The following is a 7,743-nucleotide window of genomic DNA, read 5'->3' as shown; positions in this document are numbered from 1 at the left end:
TCGTGATCGTCATTTGTTTTCGTGATCGTGATGGGCATTATTGCAAAGCATTTTATTTTCAACGTACATTTTTCACGGCTGTATCACTCTATGATCCTCTATTCGTCAAGGAGCCAATCCCGATTAAAGAGAAGCAACAACACATTCAGAAATATGATTTTGACAGCGATTGCTTCCCTTTAAGAGAACCAATCACACATAAAAAGAGATCCAATCAGAAGGCAAATTGCAAAAGTCTGCCAAACTTCATCCAATGGAAGGGCTTCGTGCAAAAATTTGACTGCATTCAGTCAAATTCGAATTCGAAGATCAAAAATGGCGTGCAGCGGTACTGTCATCGAACTTCTGTTATATTTTGCGGATTCAAGCCAGACCAAAGCAGGCCGCGGCGAGAATGCCTTCCTTGGTGGAAAGGTCAGGCTACGGGTCGGTCTTTCCGAAGACGAACTATCAAGGTATGTTGATCTATGTTTCTCTATGACTGTTCTGAATGTAGGCAACGATCTTGAAATTTGTTCAAGATCTTTGAGCTTGAGTGAGATCATTGACATTGTCGACATTGCCACGTGCGGCTGTCACTCGCTCAGTGTGACCTCGACTGGCTCGAGATCGAGTCTGCGTGTAGCCAAAACCGAAACTAGAAATGTGTTTTTCATCCCAGCAACGTGGACACGCTTGGCATAGATTCTAATTGTCGCTTCTTTGCATTGAGCTTGGATTTATTTTAGCGCCTGTAAACTTTAATATCAACAATGGGTTAAATTCAGAAACAATGGCAGGGAGACGTGCCAGTTTGGGTCACTTGATCCTCATGTCAAAGACGATCAAAGTCATGTTCGTTGGGGATTTTGTCAGGCATGCTACTTTTCCGGTAATTGCCGGAAATCCGATAAAGCCGTTTTCAAAATCCGGTAAAGTTAATTTTATTCCGGTGAAGTTGAAAAATTTCTGCAAAAACGATCCGTGTGAATATCGCGCAACGCGACCGGGCGCCGGTCTCAATGAAGCCAGCGCACAGTTGTGTTGTTTTCATCAGTTTGGAGGTGTGTTGAATGGTGGTGGGGGGAGGCTAAAATGGGATTTTTAACAAGATCACAACACTATTAGAGCCCTGAAAATGATGCCAAGAATGCACCAGATTGCACAGATTTTAACCGTTTTTTGAAAAAAAAATCAGGGGGGGCATATACGCCCGGACCCCCCTAGTTGGCTCGCCTGCTTCGCAGGCTCAGGCTTGTGGCTTCGCCACTGGCACTGCGCGCTTCTTTCAGGTAAAACCATTTTTGGCCTGTAGCATTCCTGTTTGTTTTTCAAGGCCATGAAACCAGGCGATGGTGTACCTAAACTTGTATGGCAAAGTTGAAAATAAAGAACCCATCACACATACATGTACTTTAATTTCAATCCACCCAATAGTTTTTGAGAAAATGGGTTTACAAGATTTTGCTCTGGAAATGTGAAATTGTGCAAGTATATATTCATGTGTGTGAGTGAGGGTGTGGGTGTTGAATGTGTATGAGTGGAGAGAGAGAGAGAGAGAGAGAGAGAGAGAGAGAGAGAGAGAGAGAGAGAGAGAGACTGAGAGAAAGAGAGAGAGAGAGAGAGAGAAAGAGAGAAAGAAAACAATGAAAACAACATTCTTGTTACTGATTACAAATCATGATATGTATTTCTATGTGTGTATGAAAGAGAATTAAAAAAATAATGATAAAAAAGTGCAACAGTTATCACTTTGTGTTGAATAAACAATAGATCCAGAGGAGCGAATTACTGTTGGTTGTGTTTACTTTGACACGTGCTTTCTGTACCTGCAACTTTTAATGTGACCGTGATTTGCCACTGGTGTTCGTGATCGTGAAAACAAAAATCAAGGTAACTGTGATCGTGAAAGCTAAAATTTCCCTTCCCGTGATCGTGATGATACCCCCCCTTTGGGGCCCTCCTCTATCTGTCTGTCTCTCTCTCTGTCTGTCTGTCTCTCTCTCTCAAAGCCCAGACCATCGCACACTACATGGACATTAGCCCAAACCGGCTCACACGGACTGTACATTACATACCAGACGCAAACCCCAGACCATTACACACTGCATGTACATTCCATACCAGATCCAAAGCCCAGGCCATCACACACTGCATGTACATTCCATACCAGATCCAAAGCCCAGGCCATCACACACTGCATGTACATTCCATACCAGACCCAAAGCCCATGCAGGCCATCACACCTATAACTGTGCATTACATACCGGACCCAAAGCCCGGTACACAGGGACTCTGCATTCCAAACCAGACCAAACTGCATGAAGCTCAGGCCACTACACACTGCGTGTACATTACATACCAGATCCAAAGCCCAACCCAGCACACACGGACTGCACAAGCGCAGCGGAGGCGCGTGGCACGTGGAAGGTGTCCATGACGTCAGTGAAGATGGCGCCCATGCCGAAGGGAAGCCCCAGCGCGTTCATGGCGACCACACAGCACAGTACCAGCACCACCCAACGTCCTCTTCCGGGCGCCATGCTCTGTGTGCTAACTGTGACGGGAACACTGGTATTCTCTCAATCTGGGAAAGTAGAGAACGATTTCTTTTTGACACGTTCTGATTGAAAAAATTACAATGGCGTGTTAAGAAAGAAATAATTATAATATTTCTTGCTTTCCTCATTACCCACGCCAGACAATCTGCCGACATGTGATACGGAAATTACAGTCGAACCCACCTATAAGAACATCGTTTATAAGTAACATCGCTTACAAGAAAGGATTTTCTTTTCCCTTGTCAAATGCCTTCTTTCTTCCACTTAAAATTATCCTGATAAGAGAAACTCCTTGATAAGAGACCATCGATTATAATAAAGGAGTTGTTATTTAACTTCACACACCTTCCTCCAATTAAGAAAAGAGCCAGCCAGTTTAGATTTACTATTTTTGGAATGCTCGCTGGGGATGTGATCCAGACTGACTGGAAGGGCTAGACAGGCACCTGAAGCGACATTTGGTGTGTTCAAATTACAGCTGTGTCCAACATGCGGAATGATTGCAACACTTGAACTATAAGCCAGCGTTCGCTTCAAGTGCCTGTTATTTTTGCATTCTCAGTCACAGTCGCCATGGCGGAACGCACAAAGCGCAATTATCTTTCTCTATGAGAAATTGAGAAATTATCGATATCGATGCCGTTGAAAGTCAAGAACAAGTCGCGTAAGGCGAAAATACAATATTTAGTCAAGTAGCTGCCATTTTTCAGCAAGACCGTATACTCGTAGCATCGTCAGTCCACCGCTCATGGCAAAGGCAGTGAAATTGACAAGAAGAGCGGGGTAGTAGTTGCGCTAAGAAGGATAGCACGCTTTTCTGTACCTCTCTTTGTTTTAACTTTCTGAGCGTGTTTTTAATCCAAACATATCATATCTATATGTTTTTGGAATCATGAACCGACAAGGAATAAGATGAAAGTGTTTTTAAATTGATTTGGACAATTTAATTTTGATAATAATTTTTATATATTTAATTTTCAGAGCTTGTTTTTAATCCGAATATAACATATTTATATGTTTTTGGAATCAGCAAATGATGGAGAATAAGATAAACGTAAATTTGGATCGTTTTATAAATTTTTATTTTTTTTTACAATTTTCCGATTTTTAATGACCAAAGTCATTAATTAATTTTTAAGCCACCAAGCTGAAATGCAATACCGAACCCCGAAGATTACTTGACCAAAATTTGAACCAATTTGGTTGAAAAATGAGGGCGTGACAGTGCCGCCTCAACTTTCACGAAAAGCCGGATATGACGTCATCAAAGACATTTATCAAAAAAATGAAAAAAACGTTCGGGGATTTCATACCCAGGAACTCTCATGTCAAATTTCATAAAGATCGGTCCAGTAGTTTAGTCTGAATCGCTCTACACACACACACAGACAGACAGACAGACAGACAGACACACGCACATACACCACGACCCTCGTTTCGATTCCCCCTCGATGTTAAAATATTTAGTCAAAACTTGACTAAATATAAAAAGGGAACCATTGCCAAGGACGTTCATATTAACCCAACCACTCTCAGCAATTTTTTGAGAAACAAAGAAAAGTACGTATAGACAGCAGTTCAACAATGGCACGGTCGACACCTGCCGTAGCAATCAAGGCAATGCAAAGAATATATTCAAGAAACCCCATGCGGTTAAAAAAATAAAAATTGCAAACTGTTTCAACATATATACGTACTAGAGGAATACCCGGCTTCGCCGGGGTGAATCGCGAGACAGAGACAGACAGCGTGGCGGTTCATCACAATCACCTCTGCAGGCGAAGTCCTGTCAAACGGGATTGAGAATTTTAGAGCTTATTTCTTAGCCCTATATTATCTGCTGTGGCTTCTCAAATGCCAGAACATACAGACAGACAAAAGCCGCTAGACCCCATCACAAACAGAACTCTATAATACATAGGTTTTTGCCTACACACACACACAAACACACACACACACAGAGAAGCCGTATATATATATGCATATCTGTATCTATAAATATATAGAGATAGGTGAGAGTGTATTTTTCGCGTGGCTATAAATTGATTCGACCTTTTCACTTTGACAGTAAGAACAACTTACGGGTGCAAGGGAAGCGTTCTGGACAGCGCAGTGACATTCTAAAAATAGTCACTCTCAGAAACGGGAATTTGGGGTGAACGGCGCGACAGAGACAGACAGCGTGGCGGTTCACCACAATCACCTTTGAAAGGCGAAGTCCTGTCAAACGGGATTGAGAATTTTAGAGCTTATTTCTTAGCCCTATATTATCTGCTGTGGCTTCTCACATGCCAGAACATGCAGACAGACAAAAGCCGCTAGACCCCATCACAAACAGAACTCTATAATACATAGGTTTTTGCCTACACACACACACAAACACACACACACACAGAGAAGCCGTATATATATATGCATATCTGTATCTATAAATATATAGAGATAGGTGAGAGTGTATTTTTCGCGTGGCTATAAATTGATTCGACCTTTTCACTTTGACAGTAAGAACAACTTACGGGTGCAAGGGAAGCGTTCTGGACAGCGCAGTGACATTCTAAAAATAAATAGTAACTTACAACTGAACGGGAAAGCCACACGAAGGAAGGGAGATAAACGCCAAACACTGGAGAAGATAAGGAAGAGTTACTTATAATGGTGAAATGAACACAAAAACGAACATGAGTTTAGCGCTGCGCGCTGAGAGCACGTGTTGAAATATCTCATCGATGATATTGTGTCCGGGGTGTAGCTGAATACGGTGTCCAAATTTGAAAAAGAACCACCGAGAACTTTGGCGTTGTGATGTGGTGTAGCGGCTATGGTGTGTCGGTATGGGGGCCCGGGTAAGCTGAGGTGGAACCAAAATAGCTGAGGTGGAACCAAAATCGGTTCCGCGCAGCGCGCTGAGAGCACGTGTTGAAATATCTCATCGACCAGGTTGTGTCCAGGGTGTACCTGAATATGATCACCAAATTTGAAACAGATCCATCGAGAACCTTGGCCGCGCATCGCGCACAGACACACAGACACACAGACACACAGACACACACACACACAGACACTAGTCGTATATATATATAGATATGCTCATTCCGATGAAAAAAAAAGTATTTCGTAACTCAAAAATAGAAATTCACGGGTTATGACTATAATTATGCATGAGTATATATATATCATTGCGGAAACAACTATTTCATTTTAAAATATCAGCACCAATTTAGAAATCTTTTTAAAAATACATTTTATAATGTTAATTAGGATTAACACAACACATTTCTTTGTTGCGGAAAACAAAACTTGGAACTTAATCACATTGGGATTATTACGATACTGAAATGGAATAAAACAATTTCTCATTTCACGAAAGAAACTGCAATTAAACACATAATGAAAATCATCACCAATATCGCCATTATTACATTTTACACACATGCCTTCATTCTGTAATACATTCATAAACATTCGAATTCCTTTCTGAATAGGCAGCTTATAGTTTAGCGTTAAAACGCAAAAATAATAATCCGAAAGTGGGTGGTAATATACCTTCAATTATTGTTCAACCGCGACAGACAAGCAGTGCATGAAGAGATCGACACAAATCTTCTTGATTTTCATGCGCTAGGTAAGCACTTGATGGTCTCAGTTTGATCCACTTGTCCTCCCAATGGGGCGTGCATGTTATTGTCTGTGTGTATACGTATCTGTGCGTGCGTGCTTGTATGAATGTGTGCACCTGTGTGTGTGCTTGTGTGTGTGTGTGTGTGTGTGTGTGTGTGTGTGTGTGTGTGTGTGTGTGTGTGTGTGTGTGTGTGTGTGTGTGTGTGTGTGTGTGTTTGGCTTTCGCATTTTCAGGAGAACATTGCTTTCAGCAACAGGGGGAATCCTCATGTTTTATTAGCATTTAAGTTTATCTGTTTAATCTGTCTTACTCATTAATTTATGAAATTACTTAATTTATTATTCATTTACTAAGTTAATTCATTGTGACATCATGCCGACTGACAACATATCAAGCCACTCACCCGTAGCACGTTTCTTGCAGGGCCGAGTTGATAGCTTTATGTCACAAGCAATAGTGGAAGACAGCTGGCTATGACGAGAAGACGCACCCCTGAAGATTAAGAAGGGCTACCACATTCATATGGTTGGCATTTTCGTGGTTGCCTAAAGATGTCAGTGCATACATCGATTACACAAGGTAGGCATATTTTATGACTATTCGAATATAAAACGCGACCGAAGTCACTTTCGTCAGAATGACCAATTCTACGAATTTCGTTTCTCTTGGCGAAGCGAATTTCTGTTCGTAGAGATCGGAAGTCACGTGTACTCAAAAAGGCGTGACGTTTTACAACCGAAAATGCCAACGAAACGAATGTGGTAGTGCTTCTTAATCTCTCTACGTACGTGTCAGTAAGCAATCGAGGAATGAATCTGACTGAAACAAGAACAGGTTATGCGCCACTGAAGACAGTGTATGTCACAAGCAATAGAGGAATTAAGACAGCTGGCTATGACGAGAACAGGCGCCACTGGAGACAGAGAAGATAATTATCGCGCAGTGTACTGCTGACAGAGGATAATTATGTGGACTGTGGAGTCAGACAGCCAGGCAGGGTGGTGTATGATAGCGGTGCGTGCCTGAGTCCGTGTCACCAGGTAATTGCATAATTGTGTTCAGCCTCAGGAGCAAGGTCCCCGCTAGGCAGTGTACAAATGAATGCGTAGTCACTACTTGAGCAACCATGAATGTAAGTAAAAGTGCAATGTCTTCGACACAGTCGTAAAGAAGCCAAGCAAAGGCACTGCATGCTTCGAACGAAGTAGGCCTATACATCGGCCATCTCTCACACACACACACTCACACACACACACACACACAATATACACACACACACACACACACACACACACACACACACACACACACACACACACACACACACACACACACAACCACACAACACACACAACCAACATTGAAAAAACATTTTCACTGAACACACACTGTACACATATTCTTCACAGTCACAGATAAAGTAAACCTACACCATATATCAGTATTCGATACTAGCAGGTCAACTTCCCGGCAACTCTCTTGAGTCAACTAAATGTAGTCCGCAAAGCAATAATAACTATGGAACGCCAAAACTGACTTTTTACCGGGTAAAATCTGCCGGTAGATTTCCAAAATCTACCGGTA

This window comes from Littorina saxatilis, linkage group LG13, assembly GCF_037325665.1.
Source record: "Littorina saxatilis isolate snail1 linkage group LG13, US_GU_Lsax_2.0, whole genome shotgun sequence".
NCBI classification, from domain to species: Eukaryota; Metazoa; Mollusca; class Gastropoda; order Littorinimorpha; family Littorinidae; genus Littorina; species Littorina saxatilis.
Note: the sequence above shows the minus strand (reverse complement) of the source record.